The sequence below is a fragment of the Mesoplodon mirus genome (genome assembly GCF_964341445.2).
Source record: "Mesoplodon mirus genome assembly, chromosome: 17".
NCBI lineage: Eukaryota > Metazoa > Chordata > Mammalia > Artiodactyla > Ziphiidae > Mesoplodon > Mesoplodon mirus.
This window is the reverse complement of record NC_138993.1, coordinates 40,232,877-40,245,085: the sequence shown is the minus strand read 5'-3', so window position 1 is coordinate 40,245,085 and position 12,209 is coordinate 40,232,877.

The following is a 12,209-nucleotide window of genomic DNA, read 5'->3' as shown; positions in this document are numbered from 1 at the left end:
TCTGGATCAAAACAAATGCTGTATTGGCGGGTGGTAGATGTCATTAAGTGGCATTTGTTCTGAGTTGACCAGATCCATTTCTTATCTGTTGAGTTAGCTAACATATTAATACTTAATTAACACACTTAATAATGTGTATTGAGGACCAACATTAGCTAACAGATCTGTTGAGTTTCTGCACATTCTCTTTTGGTAATTATGCATTATTTGTCTCATTCAGGTCTACATTGAGTTCCTTGAGGGAAGGAAGGGACAAGGGTTTATAAATCTTCATGTTCACATAAAGTGCCTCTACATAATAGGTAATTAATAATTATTTGTTGAATATATATCTTGATGTAATTTGACAATTCTGAAAGGAATTTACCTATGGTATAAAAAATCAATGAATGTGAAGTTTGGATAATTAGAATCTCATAGATATGAGATTCTTAAGTAGTCAGAGTATTAATATGCCCTAGATAATGACCCTGAAAACACTGATAACAATATATGTCCCCTATGGGTGGGTATCTTCTTTGTACTCTTTGATAATCAAGGTCATTTATAGGGGTAGAGGAGTAAGTTGAGTCTCCTCCTCACAAAGAAAAGCATATTCTTAGCTGATACTCAGTCTAAAAGTGACAAGTGGTAACATGCATTTCTTCTTCCCATTACTTGGCTACATAGATGTGCCTTGTGTATAATTGCAGTTAGACACCAGTACAGTTTTTTGTTAGCAAGCCATAGTGAACTATAGGTAGCTGCCAAATTATTTCCTCTTGAGAAATAAAAGAAAATACTGACAAGAACTTTAGGGAGAATAATAATTTATAGCAATTAAATTTTCATTTTTATGTACTTATAATGTGTATTGAGGACCAACATTATTTGTTCAGCTAAATCAAGGTATAACCTGATGTTATTGTGAAGTTGCTTAAATAATGTATTTAGCATTTCTTTCTTAACCTGCTCCTAAAGTGTGTGTGTGTGTGTGTGTGTGTGTGCATGCTCACGTGTGCGGTATGTCTTAGGCTTGCCCTTAAGTGACAAGTCTACTTTGATTTTGAAGGGCCAGAACTTTGCGATGCAGTTTTCCCAGGAAAGTCTATGTTATAGAATTCCTGTTTCAAACAGTACACAGAACAAATAATAGAGTTCTATAGGACAATTCATTTGTAATTGTAGAAGATACTTTATTTTTTTATCTTTTTATTAATTTTTATTGGAGTATGGTTTATATAAAATGTGTTAGTTTCTGCTATAAAGCAAAATGAATCAGTTATACATATACATATACCCACTCTTTTTTAGATTATTTCCCATATATGTCATTACAGAGTATTGAGTAGGGTTCCCTATACTATACAGTAGGTTCTTATTAGTTATCTATTTTATCCCTCCCCCACTTCTTGCTGGTAACCATAAGTTTGTTTTCTACATCTGTGACAATTTCTGTTTTGTAAATAAGTTCATTTGTACCATTTTTTTTAGATTCCACATATAAATGATATCATATGATATTTGTCATTTTTTGTCTGACTTATTTCACTCAGTATGACAATCTCTAGGTCCATCCATATCCCTGCAAATGGCTTTATTTCATTCTTTTTTATGGCTGAGCAATATTCCATTGTATATATGTAACATATCTTCTTTATCTATTCATCCATCTATGGACATTTGAGTTGCTTCTATGTCCTAGCTATTGTAAATAGTGCTGCAATGAACATTGGGGTACATGTATCTTTTTGAATTATGGTTTTCTCTGGATATATACCCAAGATTGGGATTGCTGGATCATATGGTAGCTTTATCTTTAGTTTTTTAAGGAATCTCCATACTGTTCTTCATAGTGGCTGTACCAATTTACATTCCTACCAACCGTGTAGGAGTGTTCCCTTTTCTTCACATCCTCTCCAGCATTAATTGTTTGTAGATATTTTGATTATGTCTGTTCTGACTGGTGTGAGGTGATACCTCATTGTAATTTTGATTTGCATTTCTCTGATAATTAGTGATAATGAGTATATTTTCATGTGCTTTTTGGTCATCTGTATGTCTTCTTTGGAGAAAACTGGACAGCTACATGTAAAATAATGAAATTAGAACTTCTCTAACACCATACACAAAAATTAACTCAAAATGGATTAAAGACTTACATGTGAGACTGGATATTATAAAAATCTTATAGGAAAACATAGGCAGAACATCCTCTGACATTAACCCCAGCAAGATCTTTTTTGATCCACCTCCTAGAGTAATGAAAATAAAAACAAAAATAAATAAAAAGGGACCTAATTAAACTTAAAAGCTTTTACACAACAAAGGATACCATAAACAAAATGAAAAGGCAACCCTTGGAATGGGAGAAAATATTTGCAAATGAAGCGTTTGATAAGGTATAAATCTCCAAAATATACAAACAGCTCATGCAGCTTAATACTAAAAAGAAGATACTTTTTAAAAAGACACTAAAGAGTCTGAATATTTCTACTAGTAGAAATTTAGTATTTACTAGGTGTCAGGAAGTGTGCTTGGATAGGGATATCAGGACAATCCCTCCCAGTCTTCAAGAGAACCCTTCATTTCTAAAGCAAATTTTTCCTTTTCAGATACATGTAAAATAATAATATAAGTTTTTTTGGTGGGCTTCAAATCTGAGTTTCATAGAGTATGAGGTTATTCTGAAAATTTGAGGTATCTATACCATGACAGACACTTTTTAATCTACTTTGGAATGAATCTTTATATAAATAGATATTCAACTGCCAGATATGTATTTTTACTTAGATAACATGGAATGAACAAGGACAGGGATTCTCTCAATTTCTTCTAGCTGTGCCCAAATAAATATATTTTAACTGTGGTTAAGTATTACCATTCTTTTTTACTATTTCATTTCACAATACTTTTGAATATACAAGTTAAATTTTATTTTTTAAAGGTTTAAATTGTAGCTACTAATGTCACTTGAAAAGTCTCTAAAATCAGCAACAAGTTATAGCCAAAGAAATTTGATTCCACTGTAGGAATAGAAAATCCTCTGTAGCATGTGCAATTTGCCTCAATGGTTGCTTGTGTTTAGTCTTACGATCCATTTTATATTTAAGCTTTTAAAGCTTTGTTCATTTACTTATGTACTTATAAAATTATTGGAGTGACTTGTATGAATGCTATATATAATCATCCAGCCAACTTTAGTCTTACCATCTAAAAGAAAAGCTTCTAAAATATGCTTGTTTCTGAGACATGTTGGTTTTCCTACATTTTTTTATGAATGCGTACATACACATACCAAATTTCAATTAGAATCAATACCTTTAATATGTTATTATTTTCATGACCTCAGTAACTGAATACTATTTATGTTAAAAATGTCATTAGGTATGAGGCAAAGATTAATATTCATCTTACAGTTGAATAGTAAAAAAATGAATGTTTAATAATTCGTAGTTAAATATATTATGGATATTGATATAATGGAGTGTTACATATGGAAGATATTTGTGACAGAATGTTAATTGAGAAAATTTGGATACACATACATATATACAAATAAATGTACATATGTACACACACACACACACATGCACATGCATGCCTCAAGTTTACAATGTATGGGTGTAAAAAAAATGGAAAAAGTATCTCAATACATAAAACGGCTATCTTCTATAGATGGAGAGATTATAGAACTGTCATTCTGGATATGGCACACGACTGCTGCTGCCAAGATCCTATATATTTAGTGAATTCACATTCAGGATGAAGAATTATCTTTATATTGTCTCACTGTACCCATCTGCTCCACTTTTTCTATAGAGAAAAGCAAGAAGACAGATGTATAAGTAGGAACCCACTCTAGAGATATTAAATATTTAACAAAAATTGAATGCCAAGTAATTTATATAGAAATTTGCAGTTTATGTAGCTTTAACCACTCTTTATTTCTCAGATACATTTTTTTATTTATATAGATAGGCCTTTAATTACACTCATATGAATGTATTTACTTATTATCAAAATTTGTCCTTAAATGACACTAAAATAATTTAAATTTCCCTGGATACCACAGGTTCCTGATCATTACATATTCCACTACAGAGCATATTTTCCAGATCATGAGATGCTATTTATTAAATAGATATTTTTAAATAGTATGGAAATATAAAATTACAATTAAATATTATTTCTAAATTTATATATCACAATTTTCTTGGTCCAGATTTCTTCTTCTTTTTGTCTTCCAATTTTATTGAGATACAGTGCTTATACAGCACTGTATAAGTTTAAGGTGTACAGCATATTTATTTGATTTATATACATCATGAAATGATTAATACAAGTTTAGTGAACAGCCATGATCTCATATGGATACAATATTAAAGAAATAGAAAAAATATATTTTCCTTGAGATGACAACTTTAGGATTTACACATTTCATATATAAAATGCAGTAGAGTTAATTATATTTATCATGCTATACATTAACTCCTTAGTCCTTATTCATCTTATAACTGGAAGTTTATACCTTTGTCCAGTACCTTCTTCCCAAACATCCACTTCTGGTAACCACAAATCTGATCTTTTTTTCCTCAGGTTTTTTTTTTTTTTTTGAGATTTTTTGAAGTATAATGGATCTACAACACTATGTTAGTTCCTGTTACACAACATAGTGACTTGATATTTCTATACATTTCAAAGTGATCACAACCATAACTATAGTTACCATCTGTCACAGTAAAAATATATTCCCCACTGTACAAGTTATACACTGAGCTACTATCTCATAAATACAAAATGAATTAAATACTTACATGTAAGACCTAAAACCATAAAAGTTCTAACAGAAAACTTAGGCAGTATGCTTTTTGACATTGGTCTTAATAAATTTATTTGGTTATGTCTCCTCCATCAAGGGAAACAAAAACAAAAATAAACAAATAGGACTACATCAAACTAAAAAGTTTTCACACAGTGAAGGAAACTGTCAACAAAACAAAAAGATCACTTACTGAATGTGAGAAGATATTTGCAAATGATATATCAGATGAAAGGTTAATATTCAAAATATGAAAGAACACATACAACTCATCAAAAAAGTGAACAACCCAATTAAAAAATGGGCAGATAATATAAACAGACATTTTTTCCAAATAAACCATAAAGATGGCCAACAGACAAATGAAAAGATATTAACATTACTAATCATCAGGGAAATGCAAATCCAAACCACAATGAGATATCACCTCACACCTATCAGAATGGCTATTGTCAAAAACACAACAAGTGTTGGCAAGGATGTGGAGAAAAGAGGATGCTAGTGTACTTTTAGTGGGAATGTAAATTGATGCAGCCATTATGAAAAACAGCATGGAAATTCCTCAAAATATTAAAAACAGAGCTACCATACAATCCAGCAATTCCACTCCTGGGTATGAAGAAAATGAAAATGCTAATTCAAAAATATATATGCACCTCTATGTTCATTGCAGCATTATTTACAATTGTCAAGATGTGGAAGCAACCTGTGTGAATGGATAAAGAAGATATGGCATATAAATAAATGGAATTGTGCTCATCCATACAAAGAATGAAATGTTTCAATTTGCAACAGCATGTACAGACCTAGAGGGTACTATGCTAAGTGAAGTAAGTCAGATAGAGAAAGATAAGTACTTTATGATTTCACTTATATGTGGAATAGAAAAAAAAAAAGAAAAAAAGAACAAACATAACAAAACTGAAACAGAGTCATAGATACAGAGAGCAAACAGGTGGTTGCCAGAAGGGATAGGGGGAGGGAGAGGAGAGAAATAGGTGAGGGAGATTAAGAGGTACAAAATTCCAGTTGCAATACAGATTTCTTCATTTTTAAACATACATTTATGTATGTATTTCATATACTATAACCTATTCTACACATATTTACACAGATAACTCTTTTACATGATTTAAAATACACTTGTAAGAAAAAAATTGTAAGGAATAGAAACCAAAAATCAAGGTTAACATGAACACAAATGTGCAAATTTTTATGGACAAAAATTTTTCTCTGAAAAAACCCGGAATTTGGTATTAAGATTTTTGATAACCAAATGGACTGCAATACATGATCCTGTTACATACTTACATTTTCAAAAATCAAAGTATATCTAAAAAAATATTCTCATGAAACAAGTTTTATAGTGGAAATTCATATATATTGAGGATACTAAATATTATATTGAATAACATTTTTATGTTAACAATAAACACAGAAACAGACTACATGTAACAGTCTTTACAATTATTAGCAGTGAAACCTTATATCACTCTTACTTAAAAACATTTACCAGATATGGGGAAAGCAGCATCAGGATTGAAGCTTGTGGTTTCTAATTCCCCTTGCCCAATAAAAATGAGACTATGCCTGGAAGACAAATCTGTAACCAATAAAGAAGCTATGGAATACTACTGTTACTGACTCTTCACTCTCTGTTAACTCAGGAAATACAAGATTATAGATAAAAGGTGAGGTTGGATATTGAAAGAGCTGGATTTGGGTTTGTGTTTTGCTATTTATATTTTACCTGGATTTTGTAAGGTCCTGAAAACCTTAATTTATGTATCTTTAGGATTTCTGTTCATTTATCTACCTACATATATCTATGCCTATATCCATATCTATTCCTTTATCCATATATATATATATATATATATATATATATATATATATATATATATATAATAGTTCATAGTTCATATCTTCAGGATTGAAAAGAGAATACCAATTTATCTATCATTTTGTATGTTTGATTCCAGAGGTAAATGCTCGTTAAAAAAAAAATAGTTTCTAGTACCTGCTTGTCAATCAGACGTTACTCATATTGCACAAGTATGTTTTAATATCTCACAACACTTTCACAGTGTTATGTATGTGACTATAATTGAAAACAACTATTATTGAAAAATAAAAATCCACAAATTAAAAGAACCATTTTTAACAACTTGAAACTATTTGTTCTTAATTGTTGGTCCCTTAGATAATTTTGGCTTTTATTATCCATATTTCTTTAAATAAATATATTATTATTTTGTTTTAAAAGTGTATATATTGTACAACTCTTGCGTTACCTATATATAGAAGGCCTTATCCTCAGTCACTAGTTTTTTTGTTTGTTTGTTTTTTGTTTTTGTTTTTGTTTTTTTTTGCAGTACGCTGGCCTCTCACTGTTGTGGCCTCTCCCATTGCAGAGCACAGGCTCCGGATGTGCAGGCTCAGCAGCCATAGCTCACAGGCCCAGCTGCTCTGCAGCATGTGGGATTTTCCTGGACCGAGGCATGAACCCGTGTCCCCTGCATTGGCAGGCGGACTCTCAACCACTGCACCACCGGGGAAGCCCATCAGTCACTAGTTTTACTTAAACCATTTCTTAAGATGGAACATGAGGTCTCTTCATGCAGCTCACTATGAGCAAGTGAAACAAGACTAAGTGCAAAGGAATAAAAGGACATCAGAGAGTCCAGCAGTCTGTGTGACCTGGTGGGAACACTCGCCCAGGATCTCCCTTGCCTTGCTTATGCCTGACCGTGTGGTTGACAGGGTATTTGTTCTCTGGCCAGGTGTCAGGCCTCAGTCTCTGAGGTGGGAGAGATGAGTTCAGGACATTGGACACTCAGAGACCTCCCAGCCACATGTAACATCAATTGGCAAGAACTCTCCAGAGATCTCAGTCTCAATGTTAAGACCCAGTGCCACTCAAGGACCAGGAAGCTCCAGTGATGGACACCTCATGCCAAACAACTAGCAAGACAGGAACACAACACCACCCATTAGGAAAGAGGCTGCCTAAAATCATAATAAGTTCACAGACATCCCAAAACACACCACCGGAAGTGGTCCTGCCCATGGGAAAGATAAGATCCAGCCTCGTCAACCAGAATGCAGGCACCAGTACTCTCCACCAGGAAGCCTACACATTTACTGAGCCAACCTTACCCACTGGGGGCAGACAACAAAAACAATGGGAACTACGAACCGGCAGCCTGCAAAAAGGAGACCCCAAACAGAGTGAGGTAAGCCAAATGAGAAGAAAGAGAAATATGAAACAGGTGAAGGAGTAAGGTAAAAAACACACCAGACCAAACAAATGAAGAGGAAATAGGCAATCTACCTGAAAAATAATTCAGAGTAATGATAGTAAAGAAGATCCAAAATCTTGGAAATAGAATGGAGAAAATACAAGGAATGTTTAACAAGGACATAGAAGAACTAAAGAGCAAAGAAACAATGATGAACAACACAATAAATGAAATTAAAATTTCTCTACAAGGAATCAATAGCAGAATAACTGAGGCAGAAGAACAGATAAGTGACTTGGAAGATAAAATAGTGTAAATAACTACTGAAGAGCAGAATAAAGAAAAAAAGAATGAAAAGAATGGAGGACAGACTCAGAGACTACTGGGACAACATTAAGTGCACCAACATTCGAATTACAGGGGTCTCAGAAGAAGAAGAGAAAAAGAACAGGACTGAGAAAATATTTGAAGAGATTATAGTTGAAAACTTCCCTAATAGGGGATAGGAAATAGTCAATCAAATCCAGGAAGTGCAGAGAGTCCCATAAAGGATAAATCCAAGGAGAAACATGCCATGATACATATTAAACAAACTACCAAAAATTAAATACAAAGAAAAAAAAATATTAAAAGCAGCAAGGGAAAAGCAACAAATAACGTACAATGGAAGCCCCATAAGGTTAACAGCTGATCTTTAAGCAGAAATTCTGCAAACCAGAAGGGAGTGGCAGGACATATTTAAAGTGATGAAATGGAAAAAAACTACAACCAAGATTACACTATCCAGCAAGGATCTCATTCAGATTCAACAGAGAAAATAAAATCTTTACAGACAGGCAAAAGATAAGAAAATTCAGCACCCCAAAACCAGCTTTACAACAAATGTTAAAGGAAATTCTCTACACAAGAAACACAAGAGATGGAAAAGAACTACAGTAACAAACCCAAGACATTTAAGAAAATGGTAATAGGAACATACAGATCAATAATTACCTTAAATGTAAGTAGATTAAAGGCTCCAACCAAAAGACATAGACTGGTTGAATGGATACAAAAACAAGACCCATATATATGCTGTCTACAAGAGACCGATTTCAGACCTAGGGACACATACAGACTAAAACTGAGGAGATGGAAAAAGATACTCCATGGAAATGGAAATCAAAAGAAAGCTGGACAGGTAATTCTCATATCACAGACAAAATAGACTTTAAAATTAAGACTATTACAAGATACAAAAGGGACACTACCAAACGATCAAGGGACCAATCCAAGAAGAAGATACAACAATTTTAAATATTTATGCACCCAAGATAGGAGCACCTCAATACATAAGGCAAATGCTAACAGCCGTAAAAGGGGAAATCGACAGTAACACAATCAAAGTAGGGGACTTTAACATTCCACTTTCACCAAGGGACAGATCATCAAAAATAAATAAGGAAACACAAGCTTTAAATGATACATTAAACAAGATGGATTTAATTGATATTTATAGGACATTGCATCCAAAAACAGCAAAAGGTACATTCTTCTCAAGTGCTCATGGAACATTCTCCAGGATAGATCATATCTTGGGTCACAAATCAAGCCTTGGTAAATTTAAGAAAATTGAAATCATATTATGTACCTTTTCCAACCACAATGCTATGAGACTAGATATCAATGAGAGGAAAAAAATATGTAAAAACTAAAAACACATGGAGGCTAAACAATACACTTCTAAATAATGAAGAGATCACAGAAGAAATCAAAGAGGAACTCAAAAAATACCTAGAAACAAATGACAATGAAAACACAATGACCCAAAACCTATGAAATGTGCAAAAGTAGTGCTAAGAGGGAAGTTTAGAGCAATACAATCCTATCTCGAGAAACAAGAGAAATCTCAGATAAACAACCTAAACTTACACCTAAAGCAATTAGAGAAAGAAGAACAAAAAAATCCCCAAAGTTGGCAGGAGGAAAGAAATCATAAAGATCAGATCAGAAATAAATGAAAAAGAAGTGAAGAACACAATAGCAAAGATCGATAAAACTAAAAGCTGGCTCTTTGAGAAGATAAATAACGCTAATAAACCACTAGCCAGATTCATCAAGAAAAAAAGGAGAAGACTCAAATCAACAGAATTAAAAATGAAAAAAGAGAAGTAACAACTGACACTGTACAAATACAAAGGATCATGAGAGATTACTACAAGCAACAATATGCCAATAAAATGGAAAACCTGGAAGAAATGGACAAATCCTTACAAAAATACAACCTTCCAACACTGAACCAGGAAGAAATAGAAAATATAAAGAGACAAATCACAAGCACTGAAATTGAAACCATGATTAAAAATCTTCAAAGAAACAAAAGCCTAGGACCAGACGGCTTCACAGGCAAATTCTATCAATCATTTAGAGAATAGCTAACACCTATCCTTCTCAAACTCTTCCAAAGTATAGCAAAGGGAGAAACACTCCCAAACTCATTCTATGAGGCCACTATCACCCTGATACCAAAACCAAAGATGTTACAAAAAAGGAAAATTACAGGCCATATCTTTGATGAACATAGATGCAAAAATCTTCAACCAAATACTAGCAAACAGAATGCAACAGTGCCTTATTGGGATCCTACACCAAGATGAAGTGGGGTATATCACAGAAATGCAAGAATTCTTCAATATTCACAAATCAATCAATTTGATAAACATATTAACAAAGTGAAGGAGAAAAACCATATGATCATCTCAATAGATGCAGAGAAAGCTTTCAACAAAATTCAACACCCATTTATGATAAATACCCTCCAGAAAATAAGCATAGAGGGAACTTACCTCAACATAATAAAGGCCATATGTGACAAACCCACAGCCAACATTGTCTCCTTGGTGAAAAACTGAAACCATTTCCACTAAGATCAGGAAGAAGACAAGGTTGCCTACTCTCACCACTCTTATTCAACATAGTTTTGGAAGTTTTAGCCATAGCAATCAGATGAGAAAAATAAATAAAAGGAATCCAGATCGGAAAAGAAGTAAAGCTGTCACTGTTTGCAGATGACATGATACTATACATAGAGAATCCTAAAGATGCTACCAGAAAACTACGAGAGCTAATCAATGAATTTGGTAAATTAGCAGGTAAAAAAATTAATGCACAGAAATCTCTTGCATTCCTATACACTAATGAAAAATCTGAAAGAGAAATTACGGAAGCACTCCAATTTACCATTGCCACAATAAGAATATAATACCCAGGAATAAACCTACCTAAGGCAACAAAAGACCTGTATGAACAAAACTATAAGACACTGATGAAATAAATTAAAGATGATACAAACAGATGGAGAGATATACCATGTTCTTGTACTGGAAGAATCAATAGTGTGAAAATGACTGTACTACCCAAAGCAATCTACAGATTCAGTGCAATCCCTATCAAACTACCAATGGCATTTTTCACAGAACTAGAACAAAATATTTCACAGTTTCTATGGAATGACAAAAGACCCCGAATAGCCAAAGCAATCTTGACAAAGAAAAATGGAGCGGGAAGAATCAGGCTCCCTGACTTCAGACAATACTACAAACCTACAGTAATCAAGACAATATGGTACTGTCACAAAAAACAGAAATATAGATCAATGGAACAGGATAGAAAGCCCAGAGGTAAACCCATGCACATATGGTCACCTTATCTTTGATAAAGGAGGCAAGAATATACAATGGAGAAAATACAGACTCTTCAATAACTGGTGCCAGGAAAATTGGACAGCTACATGTAAAAGAATGAAATTAGAGCACTACCTAACACTCACACAAAAATAAACAAAATGGATTCAAGACCTAAATGTAAGGCCAAACTGCACAAAACTCTTAGAGGAAAACATAGGCAGAAGACTCTATGACATAAATCACAGCAAGATCCTTTTTGACCCACCTCCTAGGGAAATGGAAATAAAAACACAAATAAACAAATGGGACCTAATGAAACTTAAAAGTTTTTGCACAGCAAAGGAAACAATGAACAAGACACAAAGACAAACTCAAAATGGGAGAAAATGTTTGCCAATGAAGCAACGGACAAAGGATTAATCTCTAAAATATACAAGCAGCTCATGCACATCAATATGAAAAAAAACAAACAACCCAATCTTAAAGTGGGCAGAAGACCTA